This window comes from Sphaerodactylus townsendi, linkage group LG10, assembly GCF_021028975.2.
Source record: "Sphaerodactylus townsendi isolate TG3544 linkage group LG10, MPM_Stown_v2.3, whole genome shotgun sequence".
Taxonomy (NCBI): domain Eukaryota; kingdom Metazoa; phylum Chordata; class Lepidosauria; order Squamata; family Sphaerodactylidae; genus Sphaerodactylus; species Sphaerodactylus townsendi.
Genome location: NC_059434.1, coordinates 80,417,265 through 80,440,876, shown reverse-complemented (window position 1 = coordinate 80,440,876; position 23,612 = coordinate 80,417,265). Strand labels below are relative to the sequence as shown.

Below are 23,612 nucleotides of genomic sequence, written 5' to 3'. Positions count from 1 at the left end.
AAGGCTTCCATCCTGAAGTGTTGGAGCTTGATGTAGCTGGGATTGATGAACCGCGAGGTTTAAAGAATGGTGCTCCTCCAATCTCCTCGCTTCTTTTGGGAACGGTAAAGAAGGGGTGAGAGAACACTCCAGAGCTTCTCTCTGCAGGTAAGGTAAGTAAGTTCTATAGCTCTGATGGCTAGAAGGTGTTGGATGGCTCTTCTGTGTTCGGGCTTCTGCTTTGACTAGGATTGGAAATCGGTTGACAGGAAAGGAGCCGAAAACCGGCGGGAAGTGGGATTTGTTTGAACTTCTATGGAGTAAGCCCGAATGAATGACCTCCTGGTCCAAAGCATCCACGTAAGTCTCCCATCCACTGTTCCTCGAATTCCTTGCAGTATGTCACGACAGGGGTGTTGTAGTCAGGATTTGCTTGTTGTTGCTGGAGTTCTTACAAGCCTCCGTTTCCTGGGTTTTTTTCCAGATCTGGATTGGAGTGACCGAAAGGAATGATTGAAATTTCGTCCCTGGTTGGTCTCTTTTTTTGCTAAAACCCCTGTTGAGTGTAGCTTTGCCATCGCCTACTCATCCCTGGGTGTCCTGGCAAGGGCTCTTTGTGGAGATGCGGAAGGTAGAGGGTTTGGAAGCTGCTGGATTCTGCCCCTTGTGGTAGAATTTTGGCATGGCTCTTCTTCTTGTCTTTGGTCTCCACTCAGGATCCTTTCCAATTCTGCCAGTTGTCCAAGAGAATTCCACCTTTGAAAGTAGAAAATCCGCCACCAGTTGTTTAGAGTAAGTTGGTCAGCTTGCCAGGACCGGCCATAAAGCGAGCATGCGCCTAGGACTGATGCCATGGCTATGGCGCTGCCACTGACCGTAAATGAATGCATCGAAGTTAGAGTCTGCCAGGAATGAAAACCGCTTAACAGAATGCCGCCTTCTACTCCCTCTTACCCCCCTTTGTTGGGAGTGGGGAGGGGATCAATGTCTAGGAGTTTTCGAGCCAGTAGACTATACCCGGGCTCTGGCCATGGTGGCCGACGGCATGCTAGGGATTTTTTAAAGCGCCATGGCCAGAACCTCATGGAGTCTTTTGGAGACCACGTCCGCAGCTTGTCCAAGGGGTCTCTTTATGTTGCCAAGGCTGCCGTCCTGGGGAGATCGCTCCAGGCCTCCCTGGGATTGAAGTGCTGCTATAGGGGCTGGCCCACTAGCTGGTGAAGTCAACAGACTTTGGATGTAGTCTGGGGAGGGCATAGGAGCTTTTTTTTGAAGCTGGATGGGGAACCCCTTTTGTTTGCAGGTGTGGAAGTTAGCCCATTCCTTTTCCTAGCTGCCTTTTGAAGTATTCTTGGGATAGGAAGGAAGCTCCTTGGAGGAAGTTCCCCTTGGGGAAAATCTTTGGTTCCCTTTGGGGCATCCCTTTGATGGGTTTGAGGGAGCAGATGACGGGATGGGTCGACAGCATCATCTGAATCCTTCAGTTCCAAGGCGGTGATTGCCTTTGAGATCATAACAGGAGATGTCCTCTGTCTTAAAAAAAATCTGGGGGCTTGTCTACACTACCTCCTGCTTCCAGGGTTTTCCTGCTCTGGGTCAGAAAAAAATGATCAGATCAGACATTTCTGCACATTCCCCTTCGCTAATTTCCTCCTCTCCCAGGGGAAGCACTCAAGGGGTCCCTATTATGGGTAAAAGCTGGAACGGGAGGATCTGGGGGGGGAAGGGGAGGTGGATGCGGTGATCTGCCCCGGGCCTGTGGTAAAATTCCCCTTGTGGTAGGGATCTAATTTCTTCTCTCATGGATTTCCTAAAAAGATCCACCAACTCCTGGGCAGAGGCTTGTTGCCATCCCCCTGGTAAGAGGGACCCAGAAGATTGCCCCTCCTCCCCGCCGGGCCACGCTGTCTTGCCCTGGGAGGCTGGAGAAGCCTCGGTGAAGTCCCTCCCGCGGGTTCCTCTCCGCTTTCTGCGCCACCGCGGCCCTCTCCGGGTCAAGGCTGGCGCCGGGTCTCAGTAGGCAACAGGGGTCTGGAGGTCTCTCCCTCAGTCCTGTGCTCCAAGCTGCGTGTGGGGAGGAGTGGTTTCCCGGTCCCCCGCAGCTGCGCTGCTGTTTGGAGGCTTCTGCCTGGGCCGGGCGCAGGGCTCGCTGGCGCTTGGGAGGTTCCTTTCGGCCGCCTTTTTTTTCCAGCCGCCGCTTCCAGCCGCACGGGTAATTTGCTCTTTGCCGAGCCTTTTGGCAGCCGGCTCTTTCGCTGCTTTCCCTGCAGCCTTCCATACGGCTGCCGGGTCAGCACTCGGAAGCCCCGGTGCGCGGGGAGCCGCCGCCTTTGTGGCGCTGCTCCTAGTCCCTTCTCTGCCGAGGACTGGGAAAAAATTTCCCTCTCTGGGAGAAAAAAGCGGCTGGAGGGGGGGTCCCCATCATGGCGCCATAGCCGCCTTTGAAGAAGAGCCTGGGAGGGGGGAGGAAGGGGGGGAGGAGGGGGGGAGGAGGGGAAACGAAGCTGTCCCGCTCCTGGCTACAAGGAGTGGGGAAGAAACAACCTGGTTTCCCCAGCCGCCCAGGCAAGACAAGACAGACAAAACAAACAAGGGGTACAAACCAACAGAAAAGGAAGAATAAGGAACTCTAAAGCAGGAGCTCAGACGAGTGCTGCTCTCCCTGTGAAGGCAGGGAAGAATACTGAAGAGGGAAGGTGATGCCCACTCGGACCACAGGAAGTGACAACTTTGGTTAAGTCCTGCCTCCCTGAGATCCGGTTGGGAAACACCCATCAAGATGCCTCCCTCATCCAGTAGAAGACGTTTTCTCAGCAGGACTTTTTGAGATGGTTTGGTAGTTACACAACACGGCATAATAAAAAGCAAAAGGCTATGTGCGCAGGCCAGCTATTCCAATTTTCTAGCAGGATCCTTTAAATATGCAGCCCAAAGAACAACACAATGCCTGGTCTGCCAACCCATTGCTTACGTGCTCAGGAAGGTGAAAAGATTTAGCATCTTGTCACCCATGACATCATGGTAGCTGAGTAACAATTTGCTTGAGCCACATTGACTATGCACTCCCACAAATGGAATCAGTCCCACGTGGACAGAGAAAAACTCACTGTCAGCCAACCTGTGGCACATAAGTAACACAAACATCAAGGTCCATGGATTGAGTAAACATAAGCATTAAAAAACTCTCATAAATCCAAGTAAGTTTCTAGCCCACAAACATTTTTTATAAACCATGTACTCTCATGGACTTAACGCTAGTCATTCAAAGTCTACAATAATTTTTTTTTTTAAAAAAAAAATATAAATGTATCAGAATTCCCTAGTGGCAATTTTTGTGGAACCCAGATGGATCAAGAATGAGAAAATATTAACATGTACTTCTCAGCTCTAGGTATGCTAGGGCTAAGAAGTACTCAAACTTGATAAAATATGGAGAAAACATCAGAAATCTGATCCAAATTTTGTATGATCAAAAATATGACAACTGGGCTGGCCAAAAGGGAAGCAGTAAACATTGGGAACACAAGTTTAAACCTACTGAGAATTAGTCTGCATTCTATCACCTTATTTTTTTTACCCCTGCTGTGTCTTCCATAAGCTTTGTTAAAGCTTTCCAAAACTGAAGACAAATTCAATGAAAGGCATACATGCAGAAAATTCTAACTCTGTGGAAACTGCATGCTGCACTAACTCTGGAGTCCCTAGAATTAGCTGTAATTTGATTTTTAAAAAATCCAACCACATCAAAAATATGACAATAGATCCAAGAAAGGACAGCAAAACCCCATTTCTCTAAATGTGTGTCTCACTGAGAACGTGTCCAGTTACACACACACACACACACACACTCATGAAGGAAACTGGGTGGGTTTTTTTTAACTATCAACATCTAAGAGAAGAACTGGCAAAAACACTTTCTTGTCATCTGCCTATATTCTGGTCTACTCCAAGCAGTCATCAATACTGCGCACATAGTGTTCTGGATCTCAGCCATATGGCTGAAATATGTTCTCGGGGAAATGACAAACACAGTTTCTCTCTTTGGAAATAGCTCCTGACCCCGTACCCTATTGCTACCATACTCAATGAAAGATTTGAGTAGATTGATCTTTACTGACTGGACCATAAAGCTAGCAAAAGTAATTGCAAAGCCGCTGGTAAATCTGCAAGTTTAATCAAGAGCTATAAGGCAAGAAAGCGTATGTATGACAGCCAGCCGGTTTATAAATCAAGACAGCCAGTGCTGTCAACAACGGGTTGCATCACCTGGCGTGTTCGCTTTCCAAAGATACCAAATACTGGTGTAAATTCAACTCTTGCATGGAAAACTACACGAGGCTCTCCTGAATTGCCAACAGCTCCGTGCTTCAATCGTGCTGAAACACAGTAAAAATATGTTGAAGAAATACGGCTTGGGCAACCGTTTTAACATAACAACAGAATAAAAAGCTTCAAAACAGTCTGGGTTGCCAGTTCTCTCAAAACAAGCACAAGAAGTATAGGGTTGCAACAATTGGATACCTGCCTTCTCTAGCAACTGGGATTCAGACTGTGGCTGAAGCCTCACATTATACTGGTCAGATGTTTATTTGTTTACCCTAAACTGAAACAGTAAAGCAGGAGATTTCTATTCACTCACAGTTCAAGCAAGCATGAGATATTAAACTCAGAGTAAACAATCAGCATGGTACAATGGTTGCAGTACTGGCCTTTGCTTAGCTCAGGGGTCTGCAATCTGCGGCTCTCCAGATGTTCATGGACTATAATTCCCATCAGCCCCTGCCAGCATGGCCAATTGGCTGGTGGGAGCAGCAGTGGCGTAGGAGATTAAGAGCTCATGTATCTAATCTGGAGGAACCGGGTTTGATTCCCAGCTCTGCCGCCTGAGCTGTGGAGGCTTATCTGGGGAATTCAGATTAGCCTGATTACTCCCACACATGCCAGCTGGGTGACCTTGGGCTAGTCACAGCTTCTCAGAGCTCTCTCAGCCCCACCCACCTCACAAGGTGTTTGTTGTGAGGGGGGAAGGGCAAGGAGATTGTCAGCCCCTTTGAGTCTCCTGCAGGAGAGAAAGGGGGGATATAAATCCAAACTCTTCTTCTTCTTAGCTAATGTGGGTGTTCGACCTAGATTCGCAAGATCTTGGTTCAAATCCCTACTTGCCCATGTAGCTCGCTGAGTGATTTTAGGCCAATAGCTTGTGGGGTTAAAATACAGAAGAAGGTTACCTTGAACCTCTTGGAGGAAGGGGTGGTATTTTCTTTTAAAAATGAAATACACGAAAATATATAGCAGAAGGAACCAAGCACTCTTCCATTTTGTTACTGAGATTTTAAAGGAATTTTAAAAGAAAATTTAAGGAGTTCAGAAACCCAACAGGCTTGCTCAACGAAAATGGTATTTTAGGCAAACAAGTTATCGTATCTCAAGGCAAAACAGCAAATATGACTGTCTCACAGCTGAGTCACTGGAAACCTGCAACACAACAGAGATTTTTTTTAAGTTTCACAGAATCTACAGGCAGAAAAACAAGACCAATGTTATTAAACTGTATAGGCGGACCCGGACGAGTATCGTATGATACCAACTAAAGATCTAGCGCAAGCATGTAGTAATTCACACTACCCAGTCATAAATTCACTCTACACAGTCAGTAGGGAACTTGGATCTGATCCAGAAAGCCTGCACATAAACAAGTTCTAACTAGCTTCAGAGTCTTTCGTGCGCCTCACTCTCCCAGTCTGCTGACCGTCTCAACTCTGTTGAGCAAAATGCAGCAGAGATGCTGCTGTGGTTGCGCTTCAAATGTACTCGAGCACGTCTTTAACATACAGCAGAGTCCGACCTCGCGCATTATGCACATGCATTCATAAAACAAAACAACCCCACCCCCCTAATACCAGCCACTTCAATATGTTCATCTAATCAGGGTAAAGGCAGTCCTTGGTGCATGCCCCATGTCAATGGGTTGATGCCACACCGTGTTTACTAGGTGGACTTGGTTTACAGGGAGGTTTGCCATTGCCTTCCGCAGTCATCTACACTTTACCCCCAACAAGCTGGGTACTCATTTGCCCAACCTCAGAAAGATGGAAGGCTGAGTCACCTTTAAATTGGCTACCTGAAACTGACTTCCGTTGGGGGGCTCCTAATTAGAAACCCAAATTTATGATAGTCATAAGACTATCTTACTGCCAGTTTTCCAGGTTTAAGCTCATTCAAGGGGAAATGAAACAAGATTTTGAGCAAGTTTGACGTCCAGCTGCAAAATCTGTACTACAGCAATTTCTTATTATATTAATCCAGAACTTTCACTGAGCATTCTGCATTTTTATCCAGTTAGAAGATGTGCCTACAGAATCAACGTGTGATTTACATATCAAGAGAGGCCTAGAGGATTTACTTTTTTCCACTTCAGATGAGACCAAAAAAATCTGATTTTAAAAATGATTTCAGTGAGCGCTTCAACTCATCTGCTTATTAGTGCAAGAAAATTATAAGCATAGAGTATTTACATATTTGGAAACAGTTACTGACCTTAATTTCACATATTCCAGACAGCCAGTGTAAAACAGCGGTCAGAGAGATGGATTAGAATCTGTGAGACTCGGGTTCGAATGTCCATTCTGAGGTGGGAGCATGGATCACGTGACCTCGGGCCAATCACACAGCCTAAATTACCTCAAAGTGGTGTTGTGCAAATTTTAAATGGAGGAAGGAAGAGCTATGTAAAATAATTGGGCCCCCATTAAGGAAAAAGGCTAAGCAAACAAATAGGGTTCCAAATGGCATCAAACCAGTTTTTCTGCTGGTAAAAAGAAAAAGGAAAGGAGTCCCAGCCCCCTTGACCAGCCATGGGGTCAATGCCTGTAGCAAGGTAGGGAACTGAGCAAGACTAGGTAGGGAACTGAGCAAGACTATTTGACAAAGCTGGCCAGCTGCAACCCAATATTCTCCTGACATTAGAATCTGTACTTTAATGATTTAGCTACAGGGTTATTTCTTCCTTTATTTGGAAAGCTCAGCAATTTTTTAGCTAGTATTAGGGGCACCAGGGAAGAACTATGGATGCTGTTAAATGTTTCAGACAATTGTTCCAGAAATGACAAGTATCCTGATGAAAAGAAGACCATATTAATAAAATGCTAAAAGGCTGCTGTCTTGTACTTGTACTTCACAAAACCACCGGCGCATCACAATGGAACAACCTCAGAGAGCTATCCACAAATGAATAGGAGTTTTGTGATAAATTAAAAACTAAAAGGGTTAAGTAAACAAACCTCAGAACGTGTCCAACAAATGAAACTAAAAATGAGTTCTAATTACACATCAATTCCAATAAATAATAGCCGGTAAATTGCACACACCATAAAAACTGCTTTAATATACAGGAATCTCTGTACCAATATAGCAGACAGATTGATTCATACAGTGCATTCACTAGGTGACACGTATACAACTGGTCAAAAGAATATGACAAAATAACAAAACAGAAAAGGGAATTTTGGCGACTGCTTTTCCCAGTGGTACAATGAATCAAAAGAAGAGCTTCTGATGAACACGACAGATAATCACTATATACAGATGTATCCTCAAATACCTCATAGATCAGAACGTTTCCTCATGTTTATTAGATACAGTAGTCTTATAATTGAGTTGGAAATGTGGAGAAATCTTGTATTCTGAATTTACAAAGCTTCATTGAAGTCTTATCACTATGTGATGTGAGGCCATAACCAGACGAAAAACCATCAAACAGTATTGAAGACCAGCTGGAGAAATTCTGCTCTGGAGATGATTATATAAATATTATCCTGCCCATTTTGACTGGATTATCAGAAACTTTAGCTTGATAATATTTAGTGCACCACTGAATAATGCAGCAGCTGAAATGCATTTGTTGTTTTATCATATTTATTTATTTATTAAATTTATAGGCCGCCTCATCCCTGAAGGGCTCGAGGCGGCTCACAACATGGCTGTTTTCCAAACAGCAAATTAATACAACATAAAACCTAACCCATTAAAATTAAGCAGCAGTTAATAACCATAAATATTATGGTTATTATGGCTTTTTAGCTCTTAACATCTGGGTCCCTCTATTTAATGGGACTCGCCGCTCCCTCCCTCTTGGGGAGGATTTAAAATCAGGGTTTCTTGGACGCCTCTTATTATCTTACTGCTGTTTTTGGGGGCAGTTTGTGTCCATATTTGCATTTGTATTTTAGACGAAGTTGTACACTGCCCAGAAATTCTCGGGATGGGGCGGTATAAAAGTTTAAATAATAAATAAATAAAATAGATTAAAACAACAAAATTGTGTAGAACACATACACACAGGTGCCCGATCTTAACCACCAAACCAAGGGAAACTTTGCAGGGGATTGGGAGAGAGATGTAGTTAGTGTCTCTGAACCTCACTGGAGTCATCTCCATTGGTTATTATCCATGTCTTAACTATCCCACTCTTTTTTGTGCATACCAACAGAGCCAAGAGGCAGTGTGTGTACCCTTGATCTCGGCACCTGACTGGAAACTGTAGATCAGTGATGGCGAACCTATGGCACGGGTGCCAGAGGTGGCACTCCGAGTTCTCCTCTGTGGGCACGCAAACTCAGAGTTCATCATGTGAAGGGCGGAAAATCACCACCCCCCCCGCCCACACACACAAACATATAGGCTGGCCTGGGCCACTGAGCACGATGTGCGCGCACTGCGGTGAGCAGGGAGGACTCGGCTGGTGGGCCTGGTGCCTGTGCTCCAGGTGGCTGCTGCCTGAGGGGGGGGGGCAGAGGAGGCAGAGATGCTAGAGAGACACAGAGTGGTGCATGTGGGACTTGCTAGAGGCTAGAGCAGGCTGGCCCCTGCTCAAATGGGTGGGGCAGAGGAAGAGGGAGCCAACCATTTTTTCCTAAACTAAAACCTCAGCATTCAGGTTAAATTGCTGGCTTGGCACTTTGTGATAAATAAGTAGGGTTTGGGTTGCAATTTGGGCACTCGGTCTCAAAAAGGTTCGCCATCACTGCTGTAGATCTTCCCTATGTGGGCAATAAAGAGGCCACTCTGTAGCAGTCACATGACCAATTGAATACATGTCACTTGGATGAATACACGCTCCACACCAATCAGTTTATCGCCATATTGGGCTTAAGATAAACTGATTTTACGGTGTGCATGGTCTACTGGTTTTGATTTTATTGCAATTTATGGATTATTTGTACCTATTTATGGATTATTGTAATTTATGGATTATTTGTACCCATTTTGAGGTTTGTTTTAACGCTTTTGGCCACTTGGTCTGTGTTCTACGTTGAGTCATGGCCTTCTTTGTTTTTGGTCTTAAAAACTAACACATTTTTATTCTAGCTTAAACCTTTCTGGTCTAGAGCCCACTGTGGAGTCACAAAAATCACTTCATAGTGTCACTAATTGTTCATACTGATCTTACCCACGTCATGATTCAAGAACATTCATATAGCCCTGGTATGAGTATTTCAAATTCTTTTTCAGTGTTTTGGATCATCAAAGTCATTCTATCTCTAGCCCATGTAAATACAGTCAGAAGACTGTTGGACTTTTCAGACTATTCTAGCAAGCCCATATTTATATTGCAGCTTATTTTAACTGAAATTCCCATTTCAAAGAAATAAAGCTGGAAGAGAGCTGTAGGAAGACTAGAATTATCCTGTTTAAAACAGATGGCCAGCATTATTTAGACCTGGCAGCTGAGAAACACCTTTAGGGAAAAGAGAAAGAAAGATGGTACTCTTGTTGGTAGTGATTCTGAGCGTTTTCCAATTTTTTTGCCCTTCTTAGGAACTCCAGACACCTGGAGGGAATTTCGACAGTCAAGAAACAATGAAAAAAGCAAAGGTTTCCAGGATATTCATTGACATTTTTTTAAAGATAAAACCTTGGGGCATGATTGAGCTAATGAAGTTTTTTAGGTCCCACTGTTTTCAATGAGTTACCTCTTCCCCGTTCAAAATTAGGGGATTTCAAAGCACCTCACAACAGCAATGTGATCCTACACAGTATTACTATAGGGTTAAAAGGGTTTAAGTCTGTCTACGATTGTACTGTTAGGGTGACACAGTTAACTGCCAGGAGGTGAAACATTTTTTGTGCCCAGTATGAGAAAATGAATTCTAGTTTACAACATATCTTGTTAAGTTATAAATACCATAACCTGCAATGCATTACACAACTTTTAAAGATTCATTTTCAAACGGCGACTACCTTAAAAGACTCACACCCAGAGCCACCAAGCTGAAAGACTAATAATGCTAATCAACTATATCTTCATCTCTGTATATTTATTCATATCTTTGCAGAATAGTTATTGATGCTCATAAACGTTCCCAGTATGTTGTAGTATTTACTAGTGATGATAACATTGCCCATTAGATTCCCTGAATAATACTGGGTAGAAAAAAGCTCCCACCTCAGAAACTTCCATTAAGCAGGGACAGATTACAGATTGTTTGGCCAATGCAATAAAAGAGACTGCATAGCATTCTATACTGGTCAAAGCAGTGAGAGTCATTAATTCAGAGGCCTATATATGTAGATTTAGGTTTTTGGATTCTAACGTTTCCATTTTCCTGGCAAGAATTGGTATTTACCACTGTTCTTTCAAAAGATCAGCATTTTTCCAGGAAAATTGTGAAATGACTAGAAACAGCAACTATGTGCAGTGAGGCTATTTTCCCAGACATTAATCCCAAACTTCACATATGCTTTTCTTTTCTTTTTTTAAGGCTCTCCTCAACTCTCTTTTGGAAGCATCTGCAAACTGAAGTTGCAGTAAATATTCTACTCAACGATAATATAAGGCGGGGGTGTTGAACGTGCAACCCCAGGGGCTAGATCTGGTCCCTTGATGGGGCTGATCAGGCTGGTCTCCCTCGCTCCCAATCAGATCAGAAGCGGGGGGGGGGGGTTGCCTCCCCACCCCGCTGAAGGCTCACCAGTTCGAGCACCCCGCCACCCTGCCAGTGCCATTCTGGGGCCAGCCAATGCAGCCACGACCGAGGCCACGCCAACCAAGTCACATTTATGTCATCTCCAGCCCTCGCAACAAATGAGTTTGACACCACTGATATAAGAGGTAAAAATAACTGCATGAAATAAAGAACTGTAACCCCACTAGATCTTCTTACAGACAGGCATGAACAACCGTTCACCTGCTCCCACTTCCAACAAAATTTCATCCTCCATTTCTGTGGGAAATAGTACGCAGAGAGCACTACTTATGACAGCCAATAAACATTTCTCACACCCCATAAGCAGTACTCATAAGTAGCCTTCAAACTTGGGCTTTAGGAACAGAAGGCTGCTTTCGTGCACATTAGCTTAATTTTGCACTAAGCTATTTCTAGTAGGAGATGAGATTTCCACTTGCACAGTGAGGGTTGCTCCATTAAAAGCTCTCCATCTCATGGTGAACACGTTAGGGACAGAAAACAAACAAGTACCAAATTATCTAAGGGAAGAGTAGCTGGAAGAAATAAAGGGAGCACCTACTGCTTGTTGGACTTGTGGAAATGCATCTGTCTGACAAACCTGGCTTTTGCCATTCCCTTTATCCCCTGTGGGTCCCCTCTCCCGAATTCCCAAGAGATGGTGAAAAACAGTCCCTGGAGCGAAGGCGCCCCAAGGTCGAATATTTGCGTAAAATTAAACCAGTTTCTAAAAAGAAACACAAAAGATCTCCTTATGAAAGCTATGAACACAATCACTAAACAACATGACTGTGCTCTTAGGGTTAGGACCCCCCCCCCCCCCCGCCGGTTCCATTTTGTTCATGTTGGATGGAGAATCTGCAAAAGTGTGTCAGTATCTAAAAATGCTGCCTTGACCATCAAGATGCTGCCTTGACCATCTTCTCAATTCTGGCAAGCTAAGCCTTGGTCAATTATTGAGCAAGCCTTTATTGGCATAGACAACAGTACAACAATAATAAAAAACAGATTAAAAAGCATATACAATACAGGAAATAAATGTAAGATCAAAGGAAATCTACTAGCGTTTAGTAATTTCCAGGAGAAAGTCTGCCACTATCATACAGAGAGAAGGATCAGGATTGTCCAACAAGTAGTGTAATCTAATTAAATCGGGGAGATGGGGTAAATGTAAAGGAGTAAGATTCACATACTTGGATCTGATTTCCTTGAATCTGAGACAGTGAAGTAATTGGTGGGCCAGAGATTCAACTGAGCCATCGTTACATGGGCACAAATCTTAGCCTTTTCTTGCTTATTAAATCTGCCATGTAACAAGGCAGAAGGCATAACATTAAACCTGGCAAGCATTATGGCTCTCCTTCGAGCAGGGTTTATTAAGCAATACAGGTAGTGTGCCACGTGGCCCTGTTCAAATGGGAGAGAAAAATACAGGGGGGAGCACGTTTTCTTGGCTACGGTGATTAGGGTAGAGAACTCTCTATCCAATAGTTGACCTTTTAATTTTCTATAAGCTTCTGAATAGGACAAAGGGCAAACTTGGTCAGTTATTTGGATAGTAGACTTCTAAGGAAGTCCAGGGTATCTATGCAGAGGAAGTATCGCTGTTAGTTTCCTGCCTTGAGAGTCCTACGCAGCTATCGTAAGTCAACTGTGACTTGACAGCACTTTAGAAGAAGAAGAGTTTGGATTTATACCCCACCTTTCTCTCCTGTAAGGAGACTCAAGGTGTCTTACAAGTTCCTTTCCCTTCCTCTCTGCACAACAGACACCTTGTGAGGTATGTGGGGCTGAGAGAGTTCAGAGAGAACTGTGACTAGCCCAAGGTCACCCAGCAGGAATATAGGAGTGTGGAAACACAACTGGTTCACCAGATAAGCCTCCACCACTCAGATGGAGGAGTGGGGAATCAAACCCGGTTCTCGAAATCAGAATCCACCTGCTCTTAATCACTATACCACACTGGCTTTCCACGCTGGCTCTCTTTTACATACACGCGCACGCTTCTTAGCAATGCAAAATTATTACAAATTTTGCTTCTGTTCTAAGACTTGGGAGAGCACTGTTTTAAAAATCTCAATTTAATTGTCTATTGGAACCTATATTCTTAAGCAGCTGATTGAGAAATGAATTCATCTACCACCACTGAATCATAAAGTTAACGTATACCTGATCAGTAACAAGAACTTCATGGAGATGCATTTTTATGTCATACAACAAAACATACTGCGGTGTGAAATAAATTAACATACTTCTCAGGATCATCGAGACACTATAATAAAATTGTTGTTGAAAATACTAGGCACTACAATGAAATTTCTAGGTGTCTTGGTGACCAGGCGCCTGGAATTAGTCGCACCCTGATTTACATCATTTATACCTCGCCTTTCTCCCCAATGGCAACCCAAACTAACTTACGCGCTTTCTTAATTTTACCCTGACCCTGTCAGACAGCTCCAGCTGAGTTTGTGTCACTAGCCCAAGGTCACCCATTCAGCGCACTACAACCACTACACCAAACTGGATCTTCTACACTTCTACAGAGAACGAAAGCTTGCATTTAAGATCTACGGCCATCTGAAATAAACAAGACAGACAGAGTGACCTTTCAAAATAAGGGTGTCAGCACTCCAACTGAAAGATTAAAAGGTCTCGAAACATTAAGACAACATTGTGAACCTTGCCTATTCTTAATTTTATCCTTCCCTTTAATTATCACCATCCAGGAAGTTACCGACTAGTGTACAGTCAAGCAGTTTCATTACTCCATTCAATCCCTTTGCCTTGAAATCTGTAAGCATGCTGTCAAAACCATTAATTCGTCTTTAAGTTAACAAGCAAATTGGATTGTGAACACTGCGCAAAAAAGTTTTATCAGGTTGTGTATACCTAAAAGCTCATGTATGAACACACAACACATGTGCATGCATATAATGTTTAAGTCTGCCAATGCTAGACCAAAAGTGCTTCTGCTGTGCCAATGAACTGTATGACAGGAAAATGTTCAGCAGGTGTGGCTTTTCTTATCACAGAAGTCATGTGAAAGAAAAAGCCGTACTGTTCTGGCAGTCACAGATCTACTTGCTACGTGGCTGCTAAAGTCACAGAAACTCCCACTGGCTCTAGAATACAATATGATTTGGAACAATACACTCAGAAACCGATGCCACCCATAAGTGACGTCCTTTGAAACCGTATGTTTCCTGGAGTAATTTTTAGTGCATATATTCACACATTCTTTTCTCAGGAGGACAATAAGTGAGACACGGCACTAGAGACAAAGGAAAGATAACCAGCAACCACCCTGTTCACACAACCAGATGGGGAAAAGCTGGGGTAACTGCTCTAGGGCCCCTTCCGCACATGAAGAATAATGCACTTTCAATTCACTTTCACAATTGTTGGAAAGTGGATTTTGCTATTCTGCACAGTAAAATCCAGCTGCAAAGTACACTGAAAGTGGATTGGAAGTGCATTATTCTGCATGTGCGGAAAGGGCCTAGGAGTCAGCAATTCCAGTCCCATTCAGGAAACCAAGCTTGTGCAAAGATAGCCAGAAACTAGCTTGCATGCTTTTATCTACCCTCTAAGTCATGTCAAATAACTGGACATGGAGGATGCCAGTTTGCAGCTGGTGCACGGTCTGAATGCCTGTAATCCCAGTTCAGTGGAAAGGGATAGATTGCTCCAGAGCACCTGTTGCACATGAATATTCTCACTATGTCACCGGCTGACTTGCTTAAGATCAGACAACACTGAAGACACAAAGGACACCATTAACATTGTCCAGTTCAGTTTGTGTGCTGCAAATGTTCCTTGCCAATCTAAAAGGGCCGCTCTCAAAGTTTATCCAACACCTCGAGAAAAAAAAATCTACAGTTGAAATGGCTCAAACTAACTAATTTATCACAACCAGAAATGTTCAACAGCCTTGCTGAATTTAAGCGAACTTTTAAAATGTCACTAATTGGTTATTTTAAGAATGCAACAATCAAATTTAAGTTTCCTGTTCTTGGAGCTCAAGTGCAAGAGCAGGAGGAGGGAAATTCGTATTTTCTAACCTAAAACCATTAAAAAAAAATACATACCTTCCTCATATTCATCACCAGTAATAACTGCTAAGAATAAACAATCAGGGGTATTGAAACTCATTTGTTATGAGGGTCGGATATGAAATAAATGTGACTTGGTTGGGTTGGGCCCCAGCCTAGATTGGCACTAGGGGGTGTCTACGTCAAGCCGGAGGGGGGGGGTTGCCTCACCTGGCGTGTAAGCCCTCTCAAGTTGCCAGATCCAGCCCCCCAGGCTGCATGTTTCACACCCCTGATATTCGAGATATGCACCACCAACAGGGTTTGCTTTGTTCGTTTGCATATCCCGCAGACTGGCTGGAAAAGCAGCTGAAATCAGAAAACCCGGCATCATTCATCCGTTAATCTGTCACACGTCCTATTTCTCAACAGCTAAGCAAAAGGCCTACTGGAATGACTGGTCTGTGGAACACGCTTAAACAAGACAGATTTACAGATCTGTTCCCTCCCGATCCATTCCTTACATTGAGCAGCGCGCAAGATATTCCATCTTGATCATGAAAAAAAAGCAAGCCTACAAAACTTGGAAGTGTAACAGGAGTCAAGCTAAGAATGTTAAATTCTACGCTCAAGGCTAGCTTAGCATTTTTCTGTTTGCACCTTATCTCACTTTAAAAGCAAGGCCAGCCCAATTCTTCTAATAATTAGCTCTAGGAGAAAATCAGATAAACAAAAGAATTCAGCCCACCAGCACAAAAGGCATCGAAAGTTTGCCCATCCTATACTTCAATGGGGCCCATTCACATGAACTTTCCAAAGAATGTTTAGCCATCACAATGCTGGTTGAAAGAAAAAGGGTCAATTTAAAAGCCCAAAGATATCCAGAGGGGCTCAAACCTTCTCATGTTGGAAGAAATCCTTCTACTGAACTTTACAACATTATTATTTACAACTTTACAGCATCAGATAAATACGGAGCTTAGCAGACTGCCATAAACAACCAGATCTCATCCTCAAGGGGTTAATACACATTCCCTTTCCAACTACTTCTCACATCACCCTGTTTTCCTCTACATAGTTTCAATATATTATGGACAACCAGATAACACCAGTGTTTATCTTCAAAACATGACAAAATTAACAAACACCCCCCCCACCCCCGCCACAAAGTTCTAATTATTTAGTAGCCCTATCTGCTACACATTGCATTAATTTTACAGAACAGTGTATTACCAGGATACCTGGAATAAAACTCAGATTAGGTTTATAAGCCCGCTCTTTATTTAAACTGAGATGACTTGTTTTGGGTTGATTTTGTGCTTGATTTTGGGTTGATTTTGAATTGGGTTGATTTTGTGCTTCAAACCCAGGGATAGTAATTTTGTAAGAAGCTGTTGCGTTCTTGAGGGCAAGCATCTAGAATTTCCCACATGTCAATTTTATCAATGTAGCTGTAAACCAGCAGTGGGGTGCATGGAAAACACTGGAAGAAAGCATCGTCTGGTCCTGCTATTCACCAGACAACAGCTTGGACAAAGAAACTTGTCCCTTGACTGACTCTTAAGTTCCTGTATGGCCCAGGCTAGTCTGATCTGATCAGATATTGTAAGCTAAACAAGGTCAGTCCTTGGTTGTGGTGGGTTATCTGGGCTGTATGGCCGTGGTCTGGTGGATTTTGTTCCTAACATTTCGCTTGCATCTGTGGCGAAACGTTAGGAACAAGATCCACCAGACCATGGCCACACAGCTCGGAAAACCCACCACAACCAGTTTAATCCGGCCATGAAAACCTTAGACAAGGTTAGTCCTTGCTAATATTTGTAGAAGACACCTCCAAGGAATACCAGGATTGTGATGTGGCAGGCAATAGCAAACCACATCTGTGTGTCTCTTGCCTTGCAAACCCTACAGGATTGCCATAAGTCAGTTGAGACTTGACTGCACTTTTCACCACCATGCACCAAGTTGAATCAATGTCCCGGAACACCTGAAAAATCCTATTTCTAAGCTCCTTCCTTTGAAAATTCTGACCTAGGAGAGAAGAGAACAACTAGCCAGCGTCAGAAGGAAATATGCCAATATTAATGGATGTCACGACCTACTGGCATGTAAACGATGGGTTTTAAATGAGAACACTCAGACAGATCCCACGCACCTTGGGAAGTGCTGTGAACAGACATGCTTATCCACTGAACTGGCATTTTGATTTGTTATCTAACCGGCTTTCATCTTCCTGCATGTTTCACAAGGGTTGCCTGACTTTTGGGGGGAAAGTAAATACTGGTAAGTGCCATCTGTCAATTATTTTATGTTGGGGAGCAGAATGGAAGATAGCTGGGCGGGGGGGGGGGGGGATATCAGAAACCACACCCAACCTATTTCTTTAGAGCTCCATTCTGCGGAAAAGTTCATAAACACGAACAAAACATGGCAAGCACAGTTCTATAGCGGCTCAACAGTTTGATGTAGATTAAGAAGAAGAGTTGGATTTATATCCCCCCCTTTCTCTCCTGCAAGGAGACTCAAAAGGGCTTACAAACCCCTTGCCCTTCCCCCCTCACAACAAACACCCTGTGAGGTAGGTGGGGCTGGGAGAGCTCAGAAGAACTGTGATTAGGCCAAGGTCACCCAGCTGGCATGTGTTGGAGTGGACAGGCTAATCTGAATTAGGTTTGGACACAGCCTCAGATAGCACTCAGATGAAGTCTATCTCCACTGCTGATTAAGGAAGACTTTCTACACACTATATAGTCTCTGGACACCATTCCAACTGCTCTATGAGCAGATACACAATTCCACATACTGCAACAACAGAATGCCCATTACTCCAGAGAGTCCACAACATCTCATAATTCAGTGGAGTATCAACCTTCTCCATGCATCTAATGGATGACATAATGGAAGCTTCTATTTATTTCTCACTTATATACCCTCGCCTTCATCTAAGGAGCTTAAAGAGATATGTGGTATACGTGTAGAACGTTCTGATATATCTATCCAATAACACTCTGATGTAGTTCAGGGTGAAAGAGTGAAACAGGCCTAAAGTTACTTAGCCTACCTCACTGCTGAGCAGAAATTCAAGATCAGATTTCTGGGATCCCAGTCCAACTTTCTAGCCATTATGCACCAGTTCAAGAAGCGAAGCTCGACAGCACCCTGCTTTTTGGAAGCCTGAACTGGTATTCCCCGTCAACACAGAGAATCCTTGTGAATGTTTAAGCTTCACGCCCACAAATGTCCATTAATATTCCAGTGGTTCTCTCCAAAACCACACAACCCCCTTCTAGAATGATCCCACACCACACTTTTCACATAAGGCATGTTCACCAAGACCCCACCATATCACAGCACATTCCTCTCTCAAGCTTCCTTGCCCTACAACTCTTACCCTCTCTGGATTCATGCCTTTCACAAAAATCTTCTCTGCACACTTATAACTCCTCACAATTATGATTTAAGAGCACATCTAAGTTTAAAAATAAAAAATGAGTACAGCCAGAAGTGTGAGATCCGATTGTGAGGACAACACAGCAGTCAGCTGTGACTCCCTGTGGAAAGTATATAGACCCATGCAGCTTTCTTGCTGCATAACGTGCGAATCAACCCTCAAAACCCAACAGCTTCCCTCTCCATGCACGTTTTGCCAGCTTTCACTAAAATACTTCCAACGCAGCAACTGCCTTCTGAGCGAGCACAAACTCTCCCACCAGGATATCTGCTTATGTAAAACACAAACGTCTGGCCTTCACCCTCAGTTCAAAACATGAAAACCTATAAAAGCTCCCAGTGGAGCATACAGGTTTGTGGCAAAGCTATTCCATTTTTTGCCTGCCGCTTTCTTTAAAAAAGCAAATCCCCCTTCCTGATTCTGTTCTCAAAACAACTTTGTGAAGCAAGTTAGGCTGAAAGGGATAATCCCCAGTCACCCATTAAACTCCATCACAATGGGGGCATGAGCCCCAGTTTCTCAGATTCTGGGGCTCCCAAATCTCATTGTAATCGCAACAGGCAGCTTAAATCTGAGCACACACCAACAGGGCTACCCTCCGAAACTTACGGATTATTAGATTTATTGTTGCAGTCAATTGACCTGTGAAACACACATACAACAGAAAACAATACCTGCTCAACCATAGCAAACAGATCCACAGATTAAAAGAACAGAAGGAGTAAAGTTACACAGACTTGGGAGCGAAATATTACAACAGGGGGAACGGCTGCTGGAAATCTCTGGTTTTTTTGATTCTGAAAACCTCTGCCAGGAATTTTGCAACCTCTAATGCAATCTTCAATTGTCTTCTGACAAAGAAAAATTATGCAGGGCTGCTCTGTGCCGCTTCTAAATTTCGACGAAAGAGGGAAAAATCCTCCGTTGACACTTGGCGGTAAGGAGAATATGTGGTAAAGTTTTGATAGTCACAAGGGCACAGTCTAAGAGGATAAGGGACACCTGTGAGCCTGCCCTAGACCCTCTGGAAGTAAACAGGACACCAGACTGGCTTCCAGATTTACTGCTGCCAATGCCTGCTTTGAAACGTGCACATTCTCACATGAAGCTTACTGGACTGGTCCATCTCTATGCATGCAGGCAGGCAGGCAGGCAAGCAGGCAGGAGTTCTCCAGGGTCTGTGGCAGGGACCTTCCCCATCCCCTTTCCCTATCATTGCCCTGGAGCAAACTGCTCCTCCTCCAAGGTGCAACAGGATTGCTGCTGTGTGTTGCAAAAGACAACCCAGGGCTACCCCGCGGGGCAAAAGCGGGCTCGGAACGCAGTAAACAACCTTACATAGCCTGCCCACAACCCCCTTGCAACAATAAAGCCAGCCACACAACCAGCCCCACCCAGGGAAAGATTCCCCAACATCACACGCACCGACACACAACCCGTATTTGCACAACTGCCCCCCCCCCCGCCGACATCACGCGCTGTCACGCCACAAGCACTGGCACAACTGCCTGTAAGGTGCATTTCCCTCTTGCACCGCACCACGCGCCGGCTTACAGAACGCATTTGCAACAACTTTACCCCCCCCGCCGACATCACGCGCTGTCACGCCACAAGCACTGGCACAACTGCCCCCCCCCCCCACTGTAAGGGTGCATTTCCACACCTCGCCCCCCCCCGCACCACACCACACGCGCCGACACAGAACGCGCATTTGCACAACTGCCCCCCGACACGAGCCCGCTCCGGCCGGGCAAAGCCTGGCCGACTTCCACGCAAACTAACCACGCGGCACAACCTCCGCCCCGCACCCCGCCATCCATCCACCCCCGCAGGCCTCCCCGGCAGAAGCAGCGCGCGGAGGAGCCCAGGCCCCAGCCGGGCCTAGCCGGGCGCCCTCGTCCCCGCGCTCGCGCAGCGCCGCGTCCCCGCGAACGAGGCCTCTCCCCCGGCCCGGCGCTCACCCGCATCCAGCCCCGGGGGCGTCCGTCGGCGGGGCTGAGGCGGCGGCGGGGCGGAGGGCGGGAAAGACATGCAGGAGGCGGCGGCCGCGCCGGGCCGGGCCGAGCTCGGAGGGGTCGCCGGCGGGCCGAGGCGGGCCGAGGAGGCCGGCGCGTGAGGGAAGAGGCCGCCCGGCCGCCTGGTCCTCGGTGGCGGCGGTGGGGATTTGTTTCCCCTTCTCCCCTCAGCCTGGCAGCAAATGGAGGGATTAATAATGGAGGAGGGGCCTGGCCTGCTTGCCCAGACGACACGCCATGGAGGGAGGGAGGGACGACAGGGCTCCTCCTCTTCGCCGCCCCTTTCTCCCGCCCTTCCACGCCTCGGAGCCTCGGCTTCCCTCCAAAGGTCCCCTTTTCCCCCTTGGGGGAGCAAGATGCCTCCCTGACACGTATCCCTTTCACACGTGACGCAGGGGCACGCGTGTTGAGGAGTCCCGCCGCCCTCCCCCTGGCTAGAGCACCAGTGCGATATCCACCTAGATCACAGAGCCCCAGCAGGCTGGGACGACCAGTAGGCTTGGCATTGACTTGCTCATCGTAGTAGGTAAACTGAGGGACAAGAGAAAAGATGATGGCTGGAAAATGACGCGCTGCGCATTTCGTCGGGTTTCTATGGCCTTGACCATAGAGATTAGGAGAAATCCTGAGCGTGTCATTCAGAAGTGACATCACATTCTCCCCAAAACTCCACTTTCCGCAGGCACTGCCCTCCAAGGCCTTTGCTGTCCCTTTTTTTCCCGGGGGGGGGGGGGGGGAGAAAAATGCCTCACTGACAAGTATCTCTTTCACACGTGAGGCAGATACACGTGTGTTCTCTAGAACCCCCCCCCCCAAAGCTTTTTGTCTGCCCCCACAAAGTGGTGACAGAAGGGTGATGCGTGCCTGTTCCTCTGTCACGCCATTAGGATTGGCCACTTTTCAGCTATCGTACCTCGAAACAAGGAGCAAAATGCATTACGATGCAGTTTCCCATGCCATTAGGATCAACAAGATTTTCAGAGCACAGTTTGCTAAAGGGTTGGGGTCAAGTAGCACGTCAGAGAGCAACGCGATTTTTGGGGTGCAAGCAATTCCATTTTTAGCCTGCCCCTTTCTTTTAAAAGGGGTATGTAGGTCTCCCTTGCTATCGCAACAGCTTTGCAAGGTAGGTTTTTGAAAGTCAAAGCCGTGAGGCAGACAACACATATACCCCACCACACAATTGCTCCGCACAGCGCCACGGAGAGAAATGCATCTTATGGTGACGTGCCTCTGAAGATGCCAGCCATAGAAGAAGGGAAAACATTAGGAGCAAGAACGACCAGACCGGAGCCCCAAAGCTCTGAAACTCACAAAACGAAAGCCTTTGAAAATACATTCAAAGCTCTCTTCATCAGATACCTGACAAAGGGACCTGTGACTCCCAAAAGCTTATACGCTGGACATCTTGGCTGTTAAGGTGTTCCTGGATTCAAATCTTGCTCTTTCATTGCAGAGTAACACATCTATATATACCTACCCGAAACTGTCAGGACTGTAACACCAAGAGATCCCCCTCCCGCATCTTGTCCGATGTCAAGTTTTAATTTGGGTGGGTCTGACATTAAAACTTCAGGCTGGCGAGGGAAAACACTTGCTTTGCTAATTTTGCAGGAGTACAATCAGAGGTGGGATCCAACCAGTTCTCACCACTTCTCTAGAAGTGGTTACTAATTTTTTCTGAGTGCCGAGAAGGGGTTACTAAAGCAACCTCCCTGCGCAATAGGGCCTGGAGGTGCGTGTGTGCGGCAGCGCCACTGTTTGAATCCCACCACCATCGGAACTTGTTATTAAAATTTTTGGATCCCACCACTGAGTACAATGCCATGTTTGAACTGGGAGGGGACTGTGCACACTAACAGGGTCTTCTTAACCTGCTTAATAAATTGCCCAGGGGCATGGCTGTCCTGAAACAGCTGTCCTGCTTTAAAAGACCTAGAAACGTGCACGGTGCTGTTTTGGGTGGGTTCCTTGATTTCAAGTCACCTGGGGGGCTGCAGCTTGAACCTGTGAACTGATTTCCTTCGAGATAATGAATGTTATTCCTGTGTAGCCCATTTTAAGTGCAAAGCTGGGTAGGCACAAGAAATTTACCTGCCTGGTGTTCTCCGTGCCCTTACTGCTATGTGCACAGTGTTAACATGACATGTGGACTTTGCTCTTGGGTTTCGCTGCCAGCCAGCATAGCTACCTACAAACCCAGCCAAGGCCAAAACATTTCCAGCATATGCGTCTGGCGTCTTGTTTGAACTGGGCAGATACTTTGCATAGCAACCGATGCGTGCTTACGTAGCATGCCAGTAGCCCAAGTAGATGTTCTTAGAAAACTAACAGAACTTGTACCAGACCAATGTAAGCAAGGACCTGTGCACAGGGCAACTTGCACAAATTTTGTTTCCAGGTAGGGCCTGGAGATCTTCCAGAACTGGAACTGCTCTTCAGACTTCAGAGATCAATTCCCCAGAGGAAAACGGTAGCTTTGGAGGGTAGATTCTATAGCAGTGGTGGCGAACCTATGGCACGGGTGCCAGAGGTGGCACTCAGAGCCCTCTCTGTGGGCACGCGCAAACAGAGTTCATCATCACACACATCTAGACTGGCCTGGGCCACTGGTCTCAATTATTAGCATTAAACCTAAGACCAAGTTTTGGGGAAGCAGTGTAGGTAACCCTGTTAAGTGCTGTTAAACCCCACTGATTTTCATGCAAAGAACTAAAGTGGGATCCTTTACCTGGGAGTAAGCTCGGTTGCTGGCAATGGGGCTTGCTTCTGAGTAAACCCTCCTAGGGTTGTGATTCATCCATTTGAAGAGTTGCATGGTTGCTTCAAAGCAAAGCCAACGACTACCACCAAGCTTGCTCCTGAGTAACGCACGCCTCGGAGCCAACCGTTTTGTCTAAACTAAAACCTCAGTATTCAGGTTAAATTGCTGTGTTGGCACTTTGCGATAAATAAGTGGGTTTTGGGTTGCAGTTTGGGCACTCGGTCTCGAAAAGGTTCGCCATCACTGTTCTATAGTATAATACCCCGTCCTTCCTGTGCTCAAACCCTGCTCCACTCCTTGATCTGCAGGAATTTCCTAATTCCACAAGTCCAACTAAACCATATCAGCCAAGGTATATTTTTCCATAGCGTGCTACCTGCATCTCACTATTTTTTCTGAAGCGGCACT

General features: G+C 45.6%; 1 protein-coding gene across 1 annotated transcript in view; it reads right to left on the bottom strand.

Annotated features, from left to right (window-relative positions):
• The window catches only part of CNOT6L (CCR4-NOT transcription complex subunit 6 like), a 59,065-nt gene extending 38,458 nt beyond the window's left edge, over positions 1-20,607 (bottom strand). The window contains exon 1 of the mRNA XM_048509481.1: positions 20,387-20,607. The gene's annotated coding sequence lies outside the window, so the exon portion shown is untranslated. The remainder of the gene's footprint in view (positions 1-20,386) is intronic.
• Between the last annotated feature and the right edge of the window lie 3,005 nt (positions 20,608-23,612).